The 26,348-nt window shown below is 46.0% G+C and overlaps 1 protein-coding gene across 11 annotated transcripts in view; it reads right to left on the reverse strand.

Annotated features, from left to right (window-relative positions):
• B3GALNT1 (beta-1,3-N-acetylgalactosaminyltransferase 1 (Globoside blood group)) overlaps positions 1 to 17,283 on the reverse strand; it is a 41,744-nt gene extending 24,461 nt beyond the window's left edge. The window contains exons 1-3 of one of the 11 annotated variants that reach the window (XM_075546994.1): positions 17,058 to 17,283; positions 15,268 to 15,361; positions 1,445 to 1,543 (exon numbers count right to left, since the gene is read on the reverse strand). The gene's annotated coding sequence lies outside the window, so the exon portion shown is untranslated. Of the gene's footprint in view, positions 1 to 1,444; positions 1,544 to 15,267; positions 15,362 to 15,931; positions 16,194 to 16,522; positions 16,739 to 16,771; positions 16,791 to 16,995 lie in introns of those variants that run through there. The other 10 variants (XM_075546997.1, XM_075546996.1, XM_075546995.1 and 7 more) reach the window with 10 other exon arrangements.
• Positions 17,284 to 26,348: the final 9,065 nt, after the last annotated feature.

A 26,348-nucleotide genomic window follows, 5' to 3' on the forward strand; every position in this document is an offset into this window, starting at 1 on the left:
TGTTACATTATGTTTGTTTTTCTTCAGCGTTAGTTTAATAAGCTATGCTAACTCTGACCATGTATACCTTCAAAGGCCAAGACAAGAAGAAAATTTTTAAAAATTAAATTCTGAGCCAAGCATGGTATCTGCAGAGTAAAGAGAAACCATGTGCGAATTACTAAAGATAACTATGAAATTACTATTAGTTGTGGAACAATATAATTATTTATGCTACTTAAAGAAACCATCCTGAATAGGCATGGTAAATCCAATTTGCTTTAAGATATAACCCTAAATTGATGTCCTACGCATATTAAATTCAGTGAAACTCATAATTACATCCCTCCATCATGCCTTTATAAAGAGAAAAAGGAACCCACCACATGTTAATACGTGTCCTTGTGGGAACAGGTCCTCAGTAATGCCTTGTCACATGAAACACATTAACTCATAAACCCAACAACAGACCACTCTATTATTTACCTGAATTCCTGCAAACTTAAGGATTCTAGAACCCAACACTTCCTGCTTGTTTTGAAACAAACACAACCCCTGGCATCTGACCACTCATTCTCTACCTTGCCTTATTTCCTTCACCCAGGGGTGCTCACACACTGCTTCATGGTGCAGTCTCCTAGAACGCTCGGACGGGTCCCTGGGCGAACAGAAGTTTGGCTCTCGGCTGAAAACCAAGGCTGGGTGCTTCAAAACCACCAACCGGCACCAAAGAACAAAGGCCTGGCCGTGGAGATGACACCCATGCCAACCTGTGAAGCACAGCTCTGCTCTGGACCACACGCTGTGGAATGGACCGGAAAGCAACAGGTTGAGTTTGGGTTTGAGAGCCAGGCTGCATTCCAGACCACTTCTCCCAGAGCTGCTGAGGGGCGATGCCAGGTGACAGCATCAGGAAAGATCCCAGGTGATCCCAATGTGCTACCATGGCGGGCATCAAGAAGCGGCTCCAGGGCTTGATTATTCCGTGGGTTATATCAGTCCCACTGGGGAGCAAATGAGAAACCTGAGCCCTCAGGCCCCACCCCACCTACTGTTATGGAATCATTCTGACTCATAGTGACCCCACATGGCTGGGGGAAACTGCCCCGAGGAGCTTCCCAGGCGATATGTCGCTGTGAAGTGGCTGATGTATTTGAACCACTGATCTTGAGTTAGCAGCCCCATGCTCACCTGACCACGCATCCAGCCCCAACCCAGACCTGCTGAATAAGAAACTGTATGATCCAGATGCCGAAGTGATCTGTATACATCTCACAGCTTGAAAAACACGTGCGCCCACGTGGGCAAATGACGTAGGCGTTTTCAGCTTCAGTCACCTCGTCGTTGGGAGCACCGGTGGCACTGTGGATAAAGCGAACCCCCCGCAGTTCGCGTCACTAAACAAAGACTGCTGCGTAACGACTCGCTCCTCACAAATTTCGGCGGCAGAGAGTTTGACTCTCACCTGTGGAGGGTCATGTCCAGTGGAATCGCCGGGTAGCTCTGAGGTTGTTTAGGTTCCTCCTTGTAAAACGATGGCACGAGCACCTTCCTTGTGGGCTCACTGTAAATGAAATGCAGTAACCTCATACTAAACATTCAGGATGGCCCCGCACACAGTAAACAGTGCGTGGGTCGCGCGGTTAGGATTAGAAGCTACCCAACAGGTTCTCCCTCACGTTCATTCTCTTTACCAGCTCTGTGGGTCTCCCAAATGGCTCGTCCTGGGACTCTCAAACGGTCATCGTATGACCAAAGCGGAACTCAGAAGAGACCCGAAACTTGCTCTTGAAGGTAGAGTAACTAAAGCCAGTGGGAGAAATGATGACGTACGAGAGCTGAACAGAAAATCCCAAAGAGCAGCTCAAGAAGCGCAAAGACCTGGAGTTAGAAAACCCAAAAAGCAACCATTCGGCATTTCTCAAGCTGAAAGAACTGAAAAAAAATTCAAGCCTCGAGTCGAAATACTGAAGGAGTCCACATGCAAAACAGTGCACGATGCCGGAAGCATCAAAAGAAAATGGAAAGTCTGAGTGTCACTGTGTCAAGTTTCAACCCTTTCGAGAGCAAGCATTCGATCAAGCACTCCTGGTCCCAGGGAAGCAGTCTAAGCTGCAGTGAGGTCATTAGTGAAAAGCGAGGCTACAAGAACTGATGGAGCACCAACTGGAATGTTGGAGCAAGCTGATGAAGCACTCACCAGTCTAAGGAAATCGAGAACACAACTAACTGCTAGGAGAGATGCACACCTGTATCCATTCCAAGGAAAGGTGACCAACAGAATCTGGAAATTACCTAATAATAACATTAATATTAGGTGGAAGTAAAATTTTGCATAAGATAATTTTTTAAATTATCGCAGTACATACAAGAGAGCACCCTGAAATTCAAGGCAGATGTAGCAGAGGACATGGCACAAGAACTATCATTGTTGATGTCAGATGGATCTTGGCAGAGAATACAAGATGTTTACTTAAATTTTGATTACGCAAAGGCTTCAGCTGTGTGAATTATAACCAACTAAGGATAACACCGAGAAGAATGGGAATCCCAGAACAGTTGATTTTGCTCATGCAGGACGGGGACATGAACCAACGGGCACTTGTTTGAACAAAAGACTAGCGAATACCACGTGGTTTCAAATCAGGAAAGGTGGGTGTCAGGGCCGGATCATTCCCCATTTGTTCAATCTGTACACTGAGCAAATAATCCAAGCAGCATCCGTATACAAACGGGACTCGGGTCATAGCCCTAGGAAAATACCTTTAACTGATAGGTGCTCATAGGAGATCTCATTATGGTAGAAGATTAGATCAGATCTCATTGTGAGGGAAAAACTACATTATCTCTCAAACCACTGAGTGTTATGGCCCAGCCAACTTGACATGCAACCTTAACCATTGCACCAGTTATTTTGTGCATTAAAAACTGATACAAGGGGATATAGGGAACACATGGATGGGGGTGGATGAGAGGGAGGGAAAGGGGGTTCCAGGAGCAAGGAAGGAAGACAGGAAGGGAGAGGAGCACTAGAATGGATTGTGATGGCATAACTCATCCTAAAGGTGATTTAACCGCGGGGGAAGGGCAATGCTCCAAATCAGCAGTTCTCAACCTGTGAGTCGCGACCCCTTTGGGGGGGGCTGTCGAACGACCCTTTCACAGGGGTCGCCCAATTCATAACAGTAGCAAAATTACAGCTATGAAGTCACAACAAAAATAATTTTATGGTTTGGGGGGGGGGGGTCACCACAACATGAGGAACTGTATGAAAGGGTCGCTGCATGAGGAAGGTTGAGAACCACTGCTCTAAATTGATGTGGGGGGCGAAGTACAATTCTCCGCAATATGATTGAATGATTGATCTATTGAATTATAGGATATGTAAATGACTTGCTAGTAAAACTGTTGGAAAAAATTAAAAGGGATAAAAGGAGAAAGGAAAAAATAGCATAATAAATGTGTGAGTGTGCGTGCGGAAGGCTATGCTGGCGAAGGTGATGCGTCCATGTGGGTGGGTGATGGTTCGCATTGGTTTGGCAGTAATATGTAACCTGACAGTTCTGTGATGAAGTGGCCATCCTCCACTTTGTGACGGGTTGTAGGCATTCTCCATTTCTGCATAATAACCTGGTCTTTGAATCCTAAACACTCAGCGAGTGAGGAGTGGGGATATAAAGTTTCCTTCTCAAGTTGTTTTCATTCTCCTGGGCTCTGGGTGCTTTATTCAAAATAGGGCAGCACATCTGTTCTTCCTCTGGGATTAAAAGTTAAAACTGAACCCAAAACTTTAAAAACTTTAATCTCTATGCAAATTATTCTGCGCTCTGTCCACTTCTTCCCTCAACATTAAAAAAATAACAACCCCAAAACCAGTTTTCTATGTAATATACTTAGCAATGAAGGAATTGCTAAGGGGAATGATGTTTAAATGTTCTATACTTCACATACCCTGTGAAATTTAAATTTCTGAACTCCTGAAACCATCAGGAAACACACAGACAGAGTACAAATTGTCAGAAGACCATGCAGGTTCACTGAGACCATCTCACCTGATCATTTCCACTTTAGTAGGGGTCCAAGCCCAGCAAGCCAGAGGAAGCCTTCGGTGACACATAGCTTCTGGGAAGTGGGCAGGGCACTGGAATCTTTTTGAATGAACTGCAAATTTTCAGTTTACAACTGGTTGGATCAGTGGTTCTCAGCCTGGGGGTCACAACCCCTTTGGGTTAATTTTTATGGTTGGGTGTCACCACAACATGAGGAAATGTATTACAGGGTCGCAGCATTAGGAAGGTTGAGAACCACGGGGTTAGATGGTTTCAAAATGGTCTGATTGAACAGCGCTGGAAGACTGTTACTAATTGTCTTCAAGACTATACAGCTACAGTGACCAAGAGAGTGTGGTGTTGGTGAATAGGACTAACAGATGGGTGTAACAGAATGGGGAACCTAGAGACAGAAGCACACAAATTAAGAGTCAACTGAGCTTGAAGAAGAAGCAAGGCAATTTAGTGGAGAAGGGATCATCTTGTCAGCAAAGGGGGTTGGAACAAATGGATATCTACATGCACAAAAAAACCCATCTAGTTACTGACCTGACATACTTCACACACGAGATGCCAAATTCGAATGGACCAGAGATCTAAATCTACGACTCAAGAGTTCTACAACTTCTTGAAGGTAACAAGGGATAAAATCTAGGTGGCCTTGGCTTAGCGGTGAGTTTTTATATGCAATGCCCATGCACAACCCATAAAAGGAAAAAGCTAAGTCCAGATTCATTAATATTAAAAAGCTTTTCTCTGAGAAAGACACTGCTAAGAAACTGAAAAGATAAGTCCTAGATTGCTAGAATACATTTATAAAACAGAGGACCAGTGTCCAAAAATATACAGAGAACTTATGAAACTCAAAGATAAGAGTTATTGTTCTTTCCCCACCACGCAGATAAGAGGGAAGAAAATCAGAAACTATGCAAACAATTAGGCCTGAAGACCAATGAACCATGAGAATCCCGGCCTCCACAACCTGAGACCAGAGGAACTAGAGGATGCCCGGCTACCACTGCAGACTCCTCTGAAAGCAATGCTCTGAACGGGATGGTCGAAGGTCCTGGGAGTGGGAGAAAAAATGTAGAACATAACTCAAAATCATAAAAGACCAGGTGGTGAAGTGAGTTCTATGTTTGGCTGCTAAGTCAGCATATGAAAAGTCAGCATATGGAAACCTCCAACTAACTAAAGATTTAAAGTCTCAGAAACCCATGGGACATTTCTACGCTGTCCTATAGGGAAGCAGTGAGTTTGGCACGGGCTCTTTATTTTCCTTTGGAGTACTGGTCTGGCAGGTCTGTAAGGTGAACAAGAACACTAGCATAATCAAATATTTGAGATCAGAAGGGCCATATTTCCCCAGGGAGAAAATCTCAGGAGACCGGATGGGATAAAAAAAAAGAAGGGTGAATAGAAATGGTAAACACAGGAAGAAGGTGGGATACGTGCTGTTACATTGTTACATTGCAAACTAATGTCACAAAACAAAATGTGTATGACCTGCTGAATGGAAATCAATTTACTCTGTAACTCTCACCCAAATCATAAGTGTTAAAAAAATGAGCAACACGCTTAGAAGAGGCAAAAGATCTGAATAGATTCCTCACCTGAGAAAATGTGCAGATGGTATATAGACAGATGAAAAGATAATCAACATCATATATCATGGAGGAATTAAAAATTAAATAAAGGTATCAGGAAAAAAGTTCGTAAGCTATCAGGAGCCCTGGTGGCACTGAGGGTTAGGCATTAGGCTGCTAACTACAAGGCCCATAGCTCATACCTACCAGTTGCTCCTTGGGAGAAGCATGGGGCTACCTGAGCCCATAAAGATTTACAGTTGGGAAACCCGATATAGAGTTGCTAGGAGGTGGAATGGATTCTTAGGCACACAGATTACAATCGCCAAAATCCAAACATCTGAAACACCAAATGCTGGCAAGGACGTGGGACAACGGGAGCTCTCATTCATTGCTGGTGGGAACGCAAAGCAGTACAGCTACTGTAGAAAGAGTCTGCCAGGCCATTTCTTACATTGTAAACTATTAGGCTTACTATACAATCCAGCCATTACACTGAGGCAACTACCCGAATTAGAAGTAAACAAAAGTCCAATAAAAATCTGTACATAAGTGTTAATAGCAGCTTTCGTATGGCTGCCTCAATTGCCCCAAAGTGGAAACAGCCAAGATATTCTTCAATACCCAACCAGACCCACTGCCATTAAGTCTATTTCAACTCATAGCGACACTCTCGGACAGAGTAGACTGCCCCCACCAAGTTTCCAGCGCTGGACGGATTCATGGGAGCAGATGGACACCTCTTTTCCTGCAGAAAAGCTACTGGATTCAAAGCACCAATCTTGAAAAAAAAAGGAAGCAGTCAAGCACTTTAACCCACAGCATCATCCCCAGGGCTTCGGGTGTTCTTCAAAGGTTGAATGGAAATAAAAAACAAAAACAAAAAGCCTTGTGGTACCACCATACACGGAGTGGTATTCCACAACATAAAGAAATGAGCTAACAAGCTATGCAAAGAGACAAAACACAACACTATGAAGAATGGAGTTACTGGGTCTTGGGGCTGGGGACCAGAGGCTGGAGGTACCTGAAGGTCAGCTGATATATCAGACCATAAAGAGTGCTCTCTATTGTACTTGGTGAGTAACAGCTGCGCTCTTAAAAGCTTGTGAGCAGTTTCCCCATCTTGCAAGATGGCCAGTGGCAAGGTTAGGAAGCTGGATACAAAGAGAAGCCTAACGCCGAGACAGCAGCAGTCAGTGTAAACGTGAGGGGGGGGACAATGGGGACGGAGGGGAAAATGAGCAGCAGATATTAAGGGCTCAAGTGGAAGGCACATGTTTTGAGAATGACGATGGCAACAGATGTACACATGTTCTCGACACAATGGATGGATGGACGGATTGTAATAAGAATTGTATGAGCCCTGATAAAATGATTTAAAAAGAAGAAGAAGAACCTCAGGGCAGAAAGGCCAAGAAGGGAAAGTCCTACTGCTGCCACTCTCCGTCCTAATTAGAAGAATTGGCAGATATCCCCAAAGAGCCAGGTATCCCAGAGAGACCACGGACAAGAGAGAGTACTTGGCAGCTGAATATAGGGTTCAAAAAGAGGACTGAGAAGGTTCTCGTTATGGGCACAGAACCAGTTGGTGGTGGTGAGAATGGTGGTACCCGACTGGTTAAACTGCATAATGTTCATGTACCTAAGCACCCTTCTCCTGAAGACATGCTTGGAAGCTGTTGAGGCTCAGCAAAGGCTGTTCGGTCAGCATGTGAGGAAAGTGCAATCTAGCTCGCCCGGGGACCATGCCGATCATCCTCACTGGTACCACCGGGACACCAGTGGTTTGCCTCAAGCAGCTGGGTAGTGGCTCACCCCTTGAGACTGGACCTCTGTCCCTCAAGTGGGCTGTTCCTCTGTGTAGAACACCCCAGAATGTGTCACGCCACCTCCACTGAAACATCTCAGGATATTTACTTCGAGAGGCAGCTGCACAAACTCAAACATCAAGAAGATGAGCTCCTCCACACACAGAGAGAGTAGAAGATTACGCAGCAGCGCAAACTTGATCAGAAAACTGTGGAGTTGTAAAGTTTTCCAGAAATCACAGCCATTCCCTAACTCTAGTGTTCTCAGCATGCTGTATTCTCTCTCACACATGGAATTTATACTCACAGATGGGGCGTTTCAAAGTTCTTGTGAAGAACATAAAATTTGTGTGTGGCTATCTAAGGTGCAACCATTGAACACTCCACAGTCCGAGCACAGAAGAAACATAACAACACGGAAGCAATGAGTCCAATGGACTTATGAACCATATGACCCTCAGCCTCCATGGCCCTGAGACCAGAAGAACCAGATAGTGCCCGGCCATCACTATCAACTGCTCAGAGAGGGATCACATTGGAAGGTCCTGGGTAGAGCGGGGGTAAAAATGGAACAAAATTCAAAATCATGGGAAAAGCACAGGCTTACCAGTAAGATAGAGACTAGTGAAACCCCTGAGTTTATGGCCCCTCTGGGAGCCCTGGTGATGCTGTAGTTACTCATTGGGCTGCTAACTGCAAGGTCAGCAGGTCAAAGCCACCAGAGGCTCAGAGGAAGAAAGATGTGGCTTTCTATTTCTGTAAAGAATCCGTCTCAGAAACTTACCGGAAGCAGTTCTACCTTGTTCTCCTGGGTTGCTGAGTCAGAACTGACTCAATGGAGAAGTCTGATATATATTTTCATAAACATATATAGTTTGATATATATCTCAATATCAAACATTTTAATATATCATATATATATTACCATAGTGGTTAAGCATTGGGTTGCTAACCACAGGTATGCAGGTCAGACTCACACTGACCTATAGGGTCGCTATGAGTTGAAGTGACGTGAGAGCAGGGAATGTGGAGTTGAGAGTTATCGTTTGGGCCTGGAACTGAACTCACCCACATGGCTCATTTTTTAGCCAAACCGCAGTCGGGTCGGTAAGGGATACACTAACACTAGTAAGGTACATACTCTTTAGAATAATCAGCCACTTGAAATCAAAAGGGTAGACTAACCTAAAGACAAAGCTCAAAAGAGTTAGGAAAAAAGGAGGAATAGAAAGAGAAAGTCAAAGAAGGAAATGAGAGCAGCGATGTTACACTGAGGGGATGGTAATGAAGACAATCAGACAAAAGGTGCATGCATTGTTGAATGTCAAAGGTGAAGCTGTTGACCTGCTTGGTAAACTTTCATGCAATTCACACAAAAAAAGTTGTCAACATCATCATGGCATTTAGAGAAATGGGCAATTGCGGGGGACATATGTGACCTCCTCTGGCTTCCCTGGTGCCACACGCCAGGGGTCAGGACGCCTCCATGCTCCATCCTTTTTGACCTATTTACACCACTCCACAGCTATGCTGGGGGGGGGGGGGCGATCATTTGCTGCAATACCCACACTGAACTCACAGACAAAACTCCCAATTACAGGGTTTATTAGGGAAGTTAATAGCGCCCTAATAGCTGGTATAGTGGTTACGAATGGGACTGTGATCCCTAAGGTCAGCAGTTTGAAACCACCAGCTGCTCTGAGGGAGAAAGATGGAGCTTTCTACTCTCATAAAAAAGCTTGCACGTCAAGTTGATGGAAGTGAGTTGGGTTTTGGTTGGTCAGAGAAGCTCATAGGTAATGGTAGGGATATAGTAATTGGTCTCTCTCTGGTCCTTAGTCTCTCATTCACATGGTGCTTTGGCCTTTTGCTTCCATGGGCCAGGAAGGCAGGCTGCCTGTCACTCTGCCCACAGTTCCAACCTCAGGCCAGATGAGAAGGTGTCATGTGGTCTCAGTGCTATTCTTCTGAGTCTCCCTGCCACAGTAGTGGTGCGTCTGGTCTCAGTGGCCTCTGCCACCTCAGACAGAGATCTTGAACTTGCTCTTCCCAGGCCTTTGGGGTTTCTCTTTCTATTGCTGTTTCAAAGATATCTCTTGGTTTCAAAGGTTTATCATTTTAGGGGGTGGAGGGTGGGGCAGGGAGGATAAAAACTGACCAATCCCTTCTCAGTGTTGCACACACCCTGTTTACAGAGTTCCACCCAATCACCAGAAGATGAGCGTCCGAGAGACTAAGACATTTCACATCACCAGAGAATTTGTCCACAAACTTTGTGAAGCCCCTGGGTACAATATGGTAAAAAGAGAAGACACTGGGGAGGAGGGAAAGGGAGAGTGTGGGAACTCTATCATTTCTGCTCATTTTTTTCTGCTAACCTCACACTGATCATGCGCTGTTTTGTTCACACACGCCTCACAAAGCAGCCGTGACCAGCCCTCCTGCTAGGTTGGGAAGGCTGGTCAGAGCATCCTTATCCACTGGGAAGAAGGCTGAATCACAGGCATATTTCAGTCTTTTCCTGTTTAATAGGTCTGATTAAAGATAAAGATAAGCTTATTCAATTTTGCAGGGAAGGAAAATAACAAATTCATTAGATAACATAATTACAATTCAAAGCATTTCCAACAAATAGGAATATGGCTAATGCAAGATCAAATCTGACAGAATGAATTTACCTTCTCCCGATGGGACTTCCGTTCACGGAAAGAAGGAACTGACAAACAGTGGGACAGTTCCACCAACTTTTCAAAGGCTCCTCATCTCAGACGTCAGAAAACCAACCGCACAAAAGCAGAACTGTTGTTCGTGCTGCTGTTGGGGGCCGTCAGGTCAAGTCTGACTCATGACGACTCCGTGTGACGGACTGCCCCAAAGGAGGTTCCAAGCCTGTAATCGTTATAGAAGGGGCCCGGTGGCATCATGGTTCTGAGCCGGTCTGTTTGAAACCACCAGCAAGCAGCTCCTCCGTAGAAAGACTTGGCTTTGTGCTCCTGTCCACAGTTACAGTCCCGGAAACCCACAGAGGGTCAGACCGATGAGTCAGTATAGACTCCAGGGCAGCGAGTTTTGTTTCATCCTTCCAGGAGCTCCGCAATCGAGAGATCTTTATTCTGTAGAGCAACTGGGTGGATTTGAACCACCAGACCTTTGGGTAGCAACTGACTGCTTCACCATTGGTGCCACCAAGGCTCCAGAAGCAGGATCAGGAAAAACTATCCTGTCATTCTGATTCCTAGCTCCTTAAGGTTTGGGAGACTACATATTTTGCTCGGAGCAGACAGCTTCAATTTCCTTCGGAGAAGCTGGTGGGATTGAACCTGTTGACCTTTCAGTTAAAAGTCCAACATTTAAGCTACTAAGGCTCCTTAAAACAGGAGAGGGGACCATTTTAACAGCAGCCCAATTTACAAAGGCCATCTGTTTCAGCTGACTACAGATAACAGTTCAATATGAGGAAGGGCGGGGACTTCATAAAGGAATAGCCGGGCACACAGAGGGGCCAGATTCCAGTCCCTAGAGCTGGGACATAGGCATATCTTGCTTGCAAATGAAGTAGTTTAGAAGGGAAAAAAATCACTATATACAAACAATGAGCAAAAAAAAAAAAAAGCAATCAGGGCTTGAGAAAGAATGCTCTCACTGCCAAGAGTCAATGCTGACTCATAGCAACCCCACTGTGGGTTTCTGAGACTGTAACTATTTACAAGAATAGAAAGACCAGTCTCCCCGAGTTGCCGCCGGTGGATTTGAAAAGCCGACCGTGGGGATCACAGCGCAGCACGTAACCCCACCACTGGGACTCCTTGAGAAAGAACACTCAGCTGTCATGGTCCTTTTGCTTCTGTCTTACCTGCACTTGAACCCAACAAAAACCACTTAATACTTTGCAATACACTTGAATTCTAAGCAGGGTCTTTCACACACACACACACACACACACACACACACACACACACACACACACAGACTTTTAAACGTCATGAGAAATACAGAATATAGAGCTAATGGAATTTTTCCACAGGTTTTTCAGTTTCCTTCATAGATGAATGTAGAGATTGTGCTGAAGCCCACGGCACTTCTTAGACAACTCACAAAGCACATCTGAGGAAAAAAAGAAAATGGCGTGGTTGCTCTCTGACATTGTCCAGCTGGGCAAGGGGGAAGTAAATCCAACCGCACATCAGCATTGACCCACGCCAGTTTCCTCCCTTGGCACTCTCCTGTCTTTGGGTTTGGTGATTCACTGAAATGGCCACACAGAACTCACAGACAATGCGTAAGACGGGGGTTTTCTTAGGGAAGTTAGCAGGTTACAATTCAGTTGTGAAATGCTGAGGATACAATTGTTTAGTCAAGAGTTTCTCCTCGGCCATACCCACAGACAGGTCTCTCTCCAGCCCTCAGCCACTTGGCCAGGTCTTTGCCCTGCTTGAGAGTTAAAACAAACGCTCAAGGGACATGCCACTGCACTACAAGTCTCACAAAGACACTCAGCTCCAGCTCCATGAGTCAGCATTCTACAACAGCATAACATGGGCACTACCATAGTTTCTCAAAGACTTGCTAAAATTTTCAGCCAGAGTACAGACAGACCTAAAATCTAACCTCACGTCTGTTATTCCAAATGCTGTGCGCCTCCCACCAGTACACAGTGCCCATAGTAGATGCAGCCTCAGACTCATTCCCACAGCCTCCTGAGAATGTGGCAGGGAGCAGAGTGGTTCAAAGGAGACACAACCCTGCACTGTGATGGGCAGTCTAAAGCGTCTTGGGAGGGAGCAGCCTATGGGACGTGGACCAGTTTGCCCAAGTATGGGGACGCTGGAAAAGCTAGAGCGGAGCAAAGATCACACAAGTCAGGCAGAGCAGCAGCAAGGTTGACCAGAAAGCTGAGATTTCTGTTTCACTATGGCAGCATCACTTGTTAAACCAGTGGTTCTCAACCCTCCTGATGCCGTGACCCTTTCATACAGTTCCTCATGTGGTGGTGACCCCCAACCAGAAAATTATTTTCGTTGCTACGTCATCACTGTCATTTTGCTACCGCGAGGAATCGGGTTGTTCGACCTCCAAAGGAATCGCGACCCACAGGTTGCGCACAGCTGTTTAGAGATGGGGAAACTACGCTAGCTACCATTTCTTTTCATTGTTACCCTTTCAGTTTTTCTTCCTTCTCACTGCTATCTTCTTTCTCACTAACATCCACTCTGAATCACAGTGATCAAAAGAAGGTAGGAGTGCCCCGTGGGTTTCCGAGGTTGTAACTCTTTATGGCAGTAGACAGCCGTGTCTTCCTCCCTCGGAGCAGCCGGTGGTTTCAACCACCACACCACCAGATTAGGAATATTCGCTCTCTCTGTCACCCTCGTTATCTATAAGCGTGCATGTCCCTTCACTGTGCGAGGGCCGCTCATTCACTCACTGGATGCGGTAAGCCTGTGTCACAAGCCTGGGCGCAGTGGGTAGGAAGGCCAGCAAGCCCTAGTCCGTGCAGCACGGAGGTTTCACCGCTCCAAGTACCAGGCTGCGCATCACACAGACAGCCCACAGTGACGGACGAGGGAAGAAAGAAAACCTCTCCACAAATGAGTGACTGCAGTGCACAGCAGCAAGGTGAGTCTGCACGCTCGGGGTTGGAGGATGACTAATCCAGATATATGTTCTAAAACTTGCATCTGGAACTATTTAATTCTAAGGGATGAGTCCCTGACAATTCTCCACTCTAAGGAGATAAGTAACTTTAGCCTTAAAATCAGTTTACTGTCCAAACAGTAGTCAAATAAAGCTTTGGACAGACACAGAAGGGGCTTTGGGTCCTGTCACGGCAAGGGGGCAGGTGATGAGAACCTTGTGAAGTGTTTTTAATGGGACCAGTGTCTCAAGGAGTTCATCTGGCTTGGATCCACAATCAATGCTCACGGAAGCAGCGGTCAAGAGATCAAATGACACAGTTATTTTGAGGACTAAGGTATACCTGACCCAAAGCCGTGGCATTTTCAATCCCCTAATAAGAATGTTAAAGTTAGACATTGAATAAAGAAGACTGAAGAAGAATCAATGCATTTGAATTATGATGTTGGTGAAGAATACTGAGTACCATGGACTGCCAAAAGAACACACAGACCTGTCTTGGAAGAACAAGCAGGATGTTCCTTAGAAGCAAGTTGGCAAGACTTCATCTTGAGTATTTAAGACTGTGAGGAGAGTCTGGATAAGGGCAACATGCTTGGGAAAGTGGAGGGGCAGCAAAAAAGTGTAAGGCCTTCGATGAGATGGACCGACACAGCCTGCAACAACGGGCTCAACTTTAAGAACAATTGTGAGTAGGTGCAGGCCGGGCCAGTGTTTTTGTTTTCCTGTTTGCACAGAGGGTCACTATGAGCCGGAACCAATTTGATGGTACCTAACAACAACAACAACAACAACAAGAGTGTTTCTTTAACTCGGAATTTTAGCAGAAATCTCTGTTTTAGCCTGTGATTGGCAAACTTTTCTTTTTTAATCGTTTTATTAGGGGCTCATAAAACTCATCACAATCCATACATACATCAATTGTGTAAAGCACATTTGTACATTCATTGCCCTCATCATTCTCAAAACATTTGCTCTCCACTTAAGGCCCTGGAATCAGCTCCTCATTTTTCCCCTCCCTCCCCACTCCCCTTCCCTCATGAACCCTTGATAATTTATAGATTATTATTTTCTCATATCTTGCCCTGTCCGACGTCTCCCTTCACCCACTTTTCTGTTGTCCATCCCCCAGGGAGAAGGTCACATGTAGATCCTTTTAATCGGTTCCCCCTTTCCAACCCTCCCAGTATAGCCGCTCATACCACTGGTCCTGAAGGATCATCCACCCTCGATTCCGTTTCCAGCTCCTATCTGTACCAGTGTCCATCCTCTGGTCTAGCCAGACTTGCAAGGTAATATTGGGATCATGATAGTGGGGGTGGGAAGGAAGCATTTAGGAACTAGAGGAAAGTTGTATTTTACATCGTTGCTGAGACAAGCCAAACTTTTCTTTTCATAAGGTCAGCTAATAAATATTTCAGTCTTTCTTGGCCATACGGTCTCTCTCAGTACTAGAGAGATGGGCATGACTGTGCTCCAATAAAGTTTTATTTGAAAAATAGGCAGCTGGCCCGGCATTGTGTGCTGCATCTGTATGACACGGTGTGCCTTAAGAGGCAAGCAGAACTTCCTGCAGCCTCTCTTCTTTAGGCTTCCTTAGGACCCCAAAGGGCTATGCTACTGAAAACAGACGCCCTACCGCTCCTAAGGAAGGTCTGATCCGCTAAGGGTTGCTGTTTTGAACTAGCAGCGCAGCAGAAAAGGGCCCGGCAGTTTACGTCTGAAACATTACAGTTAAGAAAACCCGATGTCCTATTCTGTAACAGGGTGACCATGAGTCAGAACCGACAATGACAAGGGGTTTCATTTGGGGGTTTGGGAGCTGGTAACACGGTGCCTATCTGAAATAGCTCCTACAGGAACTATTCGTCTACCGACAGGGCTGATGCACATTAACTGGGATGTGAATACCACCTCGCATTCTCTGTAATGTTTTTCCCACTGTTCACACACACATAAAAAAACTTTGTGAAAGAGTCTGCCGTCCAGCAGGCACAGCAATGGTGGACGTGTTTGTGTGCAAGGTCCTTTAAGAGACCTCAAACATGCTTGGCCGCATCCAGAGGTGGCTGGCAAAATACTCTAGGCAATATAATAAAAGCTAAGTAAATCATACATAAATCTTGGGAGATACCTATGTGGATTTTTTATCAATTAAGGTAATTTTAAAATAACAAAGTAGAAACATAAACAGTAAGATGACCATACCTGTAGATCTTCGGATGAGTTTAAAGCACAGGCTGTGTTTTGCGGTTTTTTCTGTATTCCATACTTTGACCCAAACCCTTGGGTTTGCTATGAACTATTGAACAGAAAGAAGCACAGGAAAGAAAGTGAGTCATAATGTAAGGCATCAGCTAACACACTGGTGTTAAGAATGAGATGACTTATCAACACTCACTTCCTAGTCACAAAGGTCATATGACCTTTTTTCCCCTCCTCACGTCACCTCCCAATCTAGAATGACTGACACAGGGACTGAACAATGGACTCATAAAGAACAGGCCTGAGGACCGCTCAGTACCGGGCAGCGTTTTATTTTGTTAACAACGGATCCCTACGAATCCGAAGGGAAATCCACAGCGCTTAAGAACAATTGTTAGGGTTACAAAATTATTTTGAGATCTGCTACTCTAAGAAAAAAAAAGTCAGAGTTCCCTTCTCCAGATCGAGACAAGCTAAGAATTTGCACAGGAACGTGTTCTGAGAGCAGCAGTTCTCGGCCCCTAAGCTGCCCGGAGGAAGCTGACGTACGTCCAATCAGGTGATGATCGCAAACACGAATCTTCCTTCCATATCAATCCTCCCCCCTACCTCGCCCCCCCCCCAAAAAAAATGGGTTGGTAGTCCTGCTGACCAGGCGATCACCTACATGCTTGCGCTCCTGGGTAAAATACAAAGAGGAAGCCCATCTCCCGCGGGCTATTCACCTCCCTCCATCAGCGTGGAGGCGCAGAAAGAACATCGAGCCTGTTTACCCCGCGTCCTGTTGGCATCATCTTTTCTGCTTGGAAAAGGGAGGCTGCTCCCTGGTATCTTTACGTTTCTTTCAGCATGCGCGGTGGGCTCCTTCTGATCGCCTCTTCCAAACTGTCGCCCAAACCAGAGTCTTCACCACACCACACCCTCGGACCAATCCGTCCACTCCCCTCAACCACCCTCCCACAATTCGGGAAGGGGGGTATTGGGGGCGGGGAGGGGCCTTCTCCCCAGCGCCTAGGGAATGACTACGCCCCAGGCCCGGTGGAGGTGCGCCCACCCCGAAGTGCCGGTGCTCCCCTCTGCCGGCGACACGCGCGCCCCGGCCGCTCCCCGCGGTGGCTGAGGTCAGCCCTGCGCGGGGCCTCGGCCCGGCATCTGGGCGGTGGTCCAGCTCGAGCTCGCCGGCCCCGGCCTGGGCCCACCGGGCGCCTACGGGGCCCTCGGCCTCGCCCACCGCCCCGGCCCCATCCCTGGCGCTCACCGGAGCCGGGCGACCGCAGCTCGCGGAGGCCAGAGCGGCGGCGGCACAAGCCGGGCCGCTCCCGGGCGACCCCAGCGGGTGGGGGAAGCCTCTCTTCCCGAGACTGCCGCCTCCTCCGGCCCGGCCGGCCCGACCTCGGCGTCCGCGAGGAGAAACCGTCTCCGGAGAGGCCGCCCCAGGGCCACGGCCGCGCTCCAGCCCCGGATCCCGGCCGCCCGCACACAGCGCCCGCGGCCCGCGCACACTCACCGCCCGAGCCGCGGTCAGGGCGCCCGCCGCGCCGCGCGCACACGCAGCCGCCCCGCAGCCGCACGCACGGCCGGGCGCGCGCAGCCTGTGCGCCCCGGGCGCGGCCCCCGGGCCCGCACGCGGACCGCACGCCCCCCGTCCGCCGCGGCGCGCTCTCTAGACCTTCGCCACCTCCCTGCCAACCCAGCGCCGGGCTACCGTCCCCGTTTCGCACGTTCAGCGACCTTCTGGGGGCTCAGAGGGGTCGGATTTCGGTTCGGACACGGGCCTCCCTTTGCCCCCGTACCAGGAGTCGAAGCAGTGCCAAGGCATGGCATTTGCTGGCGGAAATCCACACACGACGAGCAAGGAAACCCGGGTGGGGGCGTGATTCGGGTTCTCCGAAGGGAAATGAAGGATGGGGACACTTGGGATTAGAGTGATCTGGTGGGTGGGCGGGAGCCCGGCCGGCGCCCCTTCCTCTGAGAAGTGCTCTCAAACCTCTTCTCCATTGCCGGTCAGTCCTGAGTCATCACCCAGGAGGAGGGGAGTGGCCTTCAGGCCTGGGCCCTAGGGGTGGAGATGGCTGAAGGATCTGAGATAATACTTGAAACAATTTCCACTATGACCAGTTGACTGTTGAAAGAATAGTTCCAGCGATCACATATAAACCTATATACTTTCCTTCAAGATTCAGTGTTATTGGCATTCATGTTGTCTTCCTCTTTTAGACACGATATCCATATCCCTGTACGTCCAACCAAACATTGATGGGAAATAGTCGAAGAAGAAAAAATGGCAACTGCATAGTCAAAGCCAAGCCAGATTTGCCAAATATGCTGGGGTCCAATTGTACCTTCCTGTCCATCTGCAGTGTTCACAATTTCACTTGTCCTTGCCGGTGTTAAAGATGAGTCTCTCACCACAATTAAGCCTGTGTATACCTTGCTCAAAAGAGCCATGCTTTTGCAGTGGACAGGGCAGTTGGGTGCTTCAAACACATGATCTGCTCGGCTCCCCTAAAAATTTGCCAACTCGGAAGCCCTAAGGAGCCTATCTATTCTGTCCTATAGGGTGACTATGAGTTGGACTCTTCTGAAAGACCATGGCTGTGTTGGGTTGATTGGTGAATCCTGGCTAATTAGCACCTGGATCAGAACAATACCCTCCAAAGCTACGAGGGAGTGTGAAGAGCTATTTACATCGCACTTATATTGTAGCAGGGTCTTCAAAATGTTTTTGGAAAAACAGAATTGAAAGGTAATGGGATTTAGTGGAATACAGAAAGATTTCTCCCAAGTTGTCTCCCCCAAATGTATGTCGAACCCAAGACGCCACTTGCTACACATGTACACTAAGAGGTCAACGAAAGTAGGTCAGAGGTGATTCTCCTTAAGGGTCTCAGCCATCTAGAGCAACCAGACTGCATAGTCTGACTCACCCTAAGTAGGGTCCACTCCCATTGTTCCCTTGAAGGAGTGCCCGAAGGCAAGCCCAGGACCACTCAAGGATGACTAAGTTTAGCCTACTATATTGAGTCTAGGGTCTGCCCATCTTGCCACATCTGTACCCCTATTCCCTCCCTTTACTATTGTGTGTACACCGCTAAGTCATCCCTCTCCTATTACTTGTATTGACTATGTTACAACCCCTTCCTATGACGTAGTTAGTTTTCTGTAATGAGAGGGCTTGCATGCCTCCAAAGATATGGTATGTAACTACCACACCATATGTCTGATACCAATCTATAAATTCCTCTTCAGACTCATGTAACACATGCAATGATGCCGAATGCAGGACGCTCACAGGCCAGTGGGTGGAAAGTATTTGGGATCCAGTGGTGGTGGAAGCATCTCAGCCTTTGCTTGGGTCTCCACCAACTCCAGGGCTCTGATCCCATCAGCATAGCTCCATCTGGCTTGTCATCAGGAATGTGAAGCGGAGAGTATGTGTATCCTGCCTCCAGGGAGGAAAATAGGAGTTCCCAGAATCCTCAGGAGAAAAGCATGCCCACACAGACGCATGATTGGCTATGACCTGCTTGACAGGTTAGATCCCACCTCTTCACTCAAATTGAAAGAAGATTATGTAACTGCCACAGACCACCCCTTGTCAACTTGACACCTCTACACAACTCTTTAACCATATACAATTTTAAAACAAAACGATAATAAAATCATATCTGTACCTAACAGGATAAAACTAAAATGCATACAATTCAATATGCACCAGCCTCATTTAAACATAATATTCTTTAAGTGAATAGCACGACAATATTCTATGCCTAGCAATTGCAGTTATATGAACACCTACACCATAATCCTATAAGCCTATGAATATATTTCAACACCCATGAAATTTTGTAAGACAGTCACTTCATGCCTTTCTCCTCCCAATTTTGGGTATCCAATTTCTATACTGCCCACTTACATCAACCCAGTGCTCTGAGGAGACAATCATATTCTTTGATGTGAAGAGTCTTCATTCTCGTTGGAGCCTTGTGAATCTGCATCCACAAAAAATGTCAAATCAGGACAGGCCGTCCATCATAACGTCAGCAGCAATATACATAAGTTCACAGGCTTAAACGTCTTCTCTTCATCTGGTCGGGTTCTGGTCAACGTAATATGGGCTGCCTCACTTAGCCTCACCAGGCACATGCCCCATCACAAATTCTCAACAAAACGAGTCCCTTGTGCTAGGTCATGAACTTCAGACAAGTCATCCCACCCTCATCTCCTCCCGTAGTCCCTGTGAACCAGGTCCATGGGTGTCAGGGGTCAGACTCAACCTGTCTATCCTGTTTACCCGAAAGTAAGACATCCCCCCAAAATAAGACCTACTTACAGTTTTGCCTCTCGCTGAAAAATAAGGCATCCCTCGTAAATAAGGTCCCCTGAAACTACAGTAAGTCTGACTCTGGACCATAGCGGCAGGTGCCACTGTGCAGCTCACTCTTGGACACAGCGCAGCCAGAGCAGACAGGAAGTGCAAGGTCTCTTTCAATAAAACAATAAATGTGTACTGTATTCTTCTTCATGGAAAAATAAGACATCCCCTGAAAATAAGACCTAGCGCATCTTTGGGAGCAAAAATTTATATAAGACACTGTCTTATTTTGGGGGAAATGATATTTGTTGCTGCATTTCTCTCACTTCCGCTCAACAAGTGGATCCAGGTGGTCTCCTACTAAGCATTCAGGCTGCCCACAGGCTGCTTTTAATGTTCAATCCTAGAGAGGAGAGTTTATTTATGGCTCCAATTTTTTTTCCAGCTTCTGACACAAACCACTAGTTCAAAATTAAAACAACAGCTAAAAGTTCATCCCCTCCCCCCTAACCCCCCACCCTTCAATCTCTCACACAGCCCCCTAGGTAAGTCTCTTCACTTCAAATGTCCTGAGTACTCAAGACACTGGGTGGGGCTTAGCTTTTCAGCATTCTTTGTAGGCATGTCCTAACCCATTTAAAGATTAAAATTTAATGGTTCAAGACAAGCGGGTTTACAAGCGCTCTATTTTCATACTTTCCAATAATCATGTCTATCAATCATTATATCAATAACAATAAATAAAAGAAAACAGTATAAACCTGTAATACAGACCATAAACTCAATTATTAAAAGCAGTAAAGTTCAATTCTTACTATCTTATCTCTCAGCCCTTATCTAAACTATTCCAAGGATACAAGATATGGCCTCAGGCCTCTGACTTCCTCTAGCCTAGGGCATTCTGTCAGCCACTTTCCCTAAGCACCCTGGTCTCTGAGACATACAAGGAGGAATTTTGCCCCCTAAGCTCAAAATATACATTAATCACATTCATTTTCACCATTTCAAGTAGGAATAACCAAAGATAAAACCAAACAAAATAATCAAAGCTCTAACTTCTCACATCCTTTCCAGCAAACAACCCAGGAAACTGCATGGTCATATCTGACCTCTGGGTAGCCAAAGAAGAGCTACCATGAGGCAGAGGTCAGACAAGCATCCACTCGCCATCTTCATGATTTGCTTCTCTAGCGCCCCACTCCGAAGGTACCATAATGTGTTAGTCTGGGTTGACTAGAGAAACAAATTCATAAACACTCATACGTGTATAAGAAAATGTTATATAAAATAGCAATTGTAGATTGAGAAAGCATCCCAGCCCAGTCCAGATCAAGTCCATAAGTCCAATATTAGCCTATGTGTCCGATACCAGTTTAAATTTCTCTTCAGGCTCATGTAATGCATGCAATAATGCTGAATGTAGGAAGATCACAGGCCAGTGGTGGAAAGTCTAGGGCAGTGGTTCTAACCTTCCTAATGCTGCAACCCTTTAGTACAGTTCCTCATGTTGTGGTGACCCCCAACCATAAAATTTTTTAGTTGCTACTTCATAACTATAATTTTGCTACTGTTATGAATCGGGTGAGCCCTGTAAAAGGGTTGTTCAACCTACAAAGGGGCGGTGACCCATACATAGGTTGAGAACCACTGGTCTAGAGGATCCAGCGGTGGTAGAAGCATCTCAGCTCTTGTGTGGGTCTCCACATGGTTCATCGAGCTCCAGAGCTCTGGTTCCAACAGGGTAGCCCCATGTGTCTTGTCAACAGGACTGTCTCGCTCAAAGTCAGTGTGTGTCCCACCTCCAGCGAGCTATTCGTCTCCTTAGCACCTCCAAATGAAGTCATCAAGCTACGACATGCATGCCAGGCTAAATCCCACCCCATACTCTTAAGAGTCTCAAGTTGACAACAGATTATGTAACTACCATGGTGAGTATGGAAGCCAGTCTATGAACATGTTTCTTTGATACAAGCAACTATAAACAAGGCTCCTTTTGAGGTACCAGAGACGAAGCAGCAGACTTGACAAAGACCCCCCCAGGATTTATATTCTCAGAGGGACAAATAAGTAGGCCAGGTAGTTTCTGGTGTTAGTAAGTGCTATGAAGGTTTAGGAGGATGTGGCAGGGAGGGACATTACACGCAGACCACCGTGTTGACGGCCCCCAGGGATCACTAACATCTTTTGCAAAATCACTAGGCCAGTTTTGAGGAGTTGTGGAAAGTTCTCAGTAAGTCAGTCCAAGCTGCTGCATCTTATTGGCGGTTTTCATTTGTATCTGCAAAAATTAATTTCAACTCTTGTTCCTGCTGGTTCATCTGAATTTAATCATAATTAGCATTCTAAGAGGCCAAGGCAGAAGCTAGCCCCCAAATCATTTTTTTCCATTTTCTGTTGGCCAAAAGCACAGGGCCATTCAAGATTCTAAGGAAGGGAGCTAAGCAAGGCATGAGCACCCCCAAGTGAGCCTCCTTTGGGGGAGTAAGAGATCTTTCTCGGCGAAGTGTCAAATGACAAGTGCATTATTGATCAGTTTGGTCCTCTGCTTAAAGTCAAGCAGATGTGGAGAGTGCTTAGCCACAACCCCTGCCTTGCTTAGCTAGCTGGGCTATACCACAAATACCCTGAGGGCTTTAAAGAATCGAATTTAATTGCCCATTGTTGCGCAAGCGCTAAGTGCAATTAAGGGCTCAGCTACATTTCTTCCTTTCTTGTCTGTAGCCTGACATTCCCGGTACTGGAGCATCATCAGGGCATCTGTCGTACTGAGCAGGCAGCCCTGGGATAAAGCCCTGGATGAGCCATGCTCCTTTAAACCACGTTCGTATGTCCACAGAACAGCTACGTGTGGGTCCAATCTGGAGTCAGCTAGCCAACTGTGCTATATAGTGGACACTGCACTCTTCTATGTGAAAAAAAAGAGAAAGAAACGCTTCCAGATGCATTGAGGCATTTTAACATAATAAATAATACATAATGATAGCAATGTCTTGATGCCCATCTCATGTAGTCACACTTTACTAATATGACCCATTGTATGGACCTCAAAGTTCAATCTAATAGGTTTGTGAGCCTGGTTCTTAACGATGGGTTGCATGAGCCGGACATTCACAACTCCAGGGCTGCCCGGATGTTTGTGAGGCCCTCTTAACAGTTCAGAGTCGACGGGGGTTAGGACACACCTGCAGTGATATGCCTTCATGAATAAAGCCGAGAGGCAGTAGAGGGGCCTTCGAAAAGGTCATGGACAAGTGTATGATCTTTCAATTGTATTATCAACCATTTCAGTTGTCCATGAACTTTTTGAAGCTTCTCCTTTTTCCAAAGAGGATTTACATCTACAGAAATAAGGGGTTGGAAACACGTACTTGAAGGAACACGATTCGGTCCACAGCAAACCACCTATCCTCAGTTTTGACTGACACATGTACATCAAGGCTCAGCATGAGCCCTGTTCCTTTTTACAAATGTCCAGATTCCATGAATAAACTGCTTCTTCCTTAACACGGCCTTTTTATTCTGCAAAGGGGAAAAAAATAGAGGAGCGAACTATGCATTTAGAACTCACAGTAATTTAAAGACTTATTGAAAATAAAATGGGTCATTATAGGGATCAAAATGGATGAAGAACAAAGCTATGTTTGGAAAGTAGTCGTCCAAGTCTAACCCTGTGCAAGTAATCAGATCTAAATCATGCTTGTCACCTTGTTCCTGATTCCAGCCCTGGTGGGCAGCTCTGCCCTTTGCAGGGTAAAGTGATTGCTGCCCCACTGATGCCTTTACCACAGCTGTTCTTCACCTCACCGTGACTGACAGGTCACCTCACTAAGAAAGGAAATCCGTATAACAAAGCCAGGCAGGTTCTATTATAAATCGACATATGGGGGAAAAGGGGGGGTGGGGAGCTAAGTGTTGTTGAGTCAGCGGTAACTCAGAGCAACCCTATGATAACCGAACAAATGTCCAGGCCTGTGTCATTCTCATCAGAGTAGGTTTGCTTCAGCCCCCTGGTGCAGCCACTGTGTCAGTGCATTACATTGAGGGGCTTCCTCTTCAAGTTGACCCTCCGTTTTCAGCAAGCACGATGTCCTTTGTGAGGGACTGCCCCTGGCTGGGCTTCCTCTAAAACGGATTTGTTCATTGTTCTGATTGTTCATGGTATGTGTTTGGAAGGGTGTTTTAGCATGTTGATAATTGCACTTTATCAGTTGTTGATATTATGAGTCCTGCATCTGTATTTTAGAAATTTTATATACCCCATTTTAAAATATTTCAAATGTTCCTTGAGTTCGAATATGCATGCTCAGAGCCGAAACTTCCCTAGACTGTAAAATAGAGCCATAGACAAGAGATTGGCATTAAAAAAATCCTGCTAAGTGAAATGAATGAGAACAAAAGCTTCAAAGCTGTTCTGAAGAGATCGGAGGCAGTTTTCTTGGGTCCGGTCCCTGCATTCTTTTGTGGCACTTCCCAGCTTGTGGTTTGGCTAGTTACTGCTGCAGAGCAAACCCTCCCAAAACATCATGGCATAAAATAATAGCAGTTCATTATTTCTCCCAATTCTGAGTGATGGCTGGGTTGGTCCTCTCTGTTTTTTTCTCGCGCTCATTCATAAAGGATCAGATAGTAAATACGTAAGGCTTTTTATTTGTCACATCTTCTTCCGATGTTTCGTTTGGGTTTACACGTTAAGTCTCATAAAGAGCAGTGGTTAGCATTCTTCAGAGGCCCTACAAAAACATGCCAAGGGCCAGGTGTGGCCTAGCTATAGCCTGCTGATTGCTGCCCTGAAGAATCACCTGTTATCGGAGCTAAAGTTGTGAACACCTAGTTTGCAGAAGGCTGCTGATGACAGTGGAAGTCCAAATCCGTCTCGAGGGTCTCCATGTGGACGAACCTCCAGTGAATCACTGTGACGGATCCAGGCATGCGAGCAGACTTGCTCTCAGACAGACGGCATGATGGTCGATTATGGCACATGCACTTAGGTTAAAATGTACCACCTTGTCAATTTATCTCCCTGTTGACTGATTTTAACTTGTTCCAGTTTTTAATATTTCCTTCTTTTTGATTGAGGTCTCTCTCTCTCGTCATTGTTGTTGGGCTTTTATTTATTTGTCTCTTATGTTATTTGTGTTTTTCTACATATGAAATCAAGAGTAGATAAATCTATAGAGACAGTAACTGGATGAATTACTAGCTAGGAATATGGCAGGAGAGTTTGGGGGAAATGGAGAGTTAGCAACAATAGCTACAAGAAAGAAGAGAGTGTTCTAAACTTGACTGTGGTGATGACTGCACACTCTTCATCTGCTTGAGCTGCCAAGCTGCCTGACATGTGGATTGTATGCTGGGAAATGGTTTGCTTTTCAAGGAGTCACGTATGCTGAAGGCCTGAGAGGGCCACACTCACATATCAAGTCGTTGGTACAGGCTGTCACCACTGCTGCCCTCCAAGTGGCCTCTCATCGTCTCCTGGGATTGCTTGTCTGCCTGGGGTAGTAGCCAATGGAATAAAGACAGGAGCTTCGAAACTACACAAGGTCATCTATGCCACCAACGATGAATCAAAGCAAATCACAGATTCAAGGTTGGCCAGCTAAATGGAAGAATTTTATTGTGAAGGAGATTTGGGGCAGACAATGACTTCAATATTCGGTTGCTCTCAGAGCCTTCTTCAAATATCTTCAAATTGAGTTATGAAAATATGGATTTATATTTTTAATGGAAACTATTCTTATTACTTTATTGTTCATCCCATCCCAGCCTTTTGTTTATAATTCTGTCAGTCCCCATTCAAGTCCCTCAATGCGTATTTACTGCGTGTCTGATGTGAGATTATAAAGCCCCCGAGGAAGAGACCAAGACCTACTGTTATGACTTGCTGTCATGTACACATCTTCAATAGATATGTATGGAAGCTAATTGAATAGCCTCATTGCAGATTATTTTTTGTCATCCTGAATCAGCACCATCTCGAGGAGACCTTCTCTGTAACGGGATGAAATATTGCTCAGGCATGCATCACACTCACAATTGTTGACATGTTTGCTATGTCGATATTTTCACAGCTATTGAATTTATCCAGCTCATGGACGGATTCGCTTGTTTCATTGATTTGCTTTACCAAACATGTTATATTCTTTTCTAGCAATTGGTCTTTTCTGATAATATTTCCAAAGTAATCAAGAGGGAGTATCGAGAAGTTCCTGTTGGGCCGGGATGGTGTGCAAACTAGTCATGGTATTCCGAGGCTCATTTTTCATTCTGCTAGAAGTCTATGGCACACTCTATATTCTTTGCTAAAACGAATTTTGAATGCATCAATTCTTCTTCAGTCTTCCTTTTTCATTATCTAGCTTTCACATGCAGATGAGGTCATTGAAAATACATAGCTTGGGTCAGGAACAGCTTAGTCATTTACAGACTATCTTAGAAGTCTTTTGCCAGACATTCCCAATGTACCGTGTGATTTGATTTTTTTTTTTTGACTGCTGCTACCATGGGCGTTTGTTGTTCATCAGAATAAGATGAAATTCTTCACAGCCTCAGTCTCTGCAACATTTTTCTTTCCTTACACACGGAACAATTTTATTTGGTCTGGGAGGGGAGGCTGGGACCGGCAGGGCTAGTGCCTACCTGCGGGGGACTTTCCCGGACATCAGGTGTTCCTTCCTTCGGGTTTAGAAGAAACACCCTCATTGATGAAGTCCCCACGCAAGGCAGGCAGCGTAGTGCCTGCCAGGCAGCCTGCTGAGGGCGGTGCGCC

The sequence above is a fragment of the Tenrec ecaudatus genome, chromosome 4, assembly GCF_050624435.1.
Source record: "Tenrec ecaudatus isolate mTenEca1 chromosome 4, mTenEca1.hap1, whole genome shotgun sequence".
Taxonomy (NCBI): domain Eukaryota; kingdom Metazoa; phylum Chordata; class Mammalia; order Afrosoricida; family Tenrecidae; genus Tenrec; species Tenrec ecaudatus.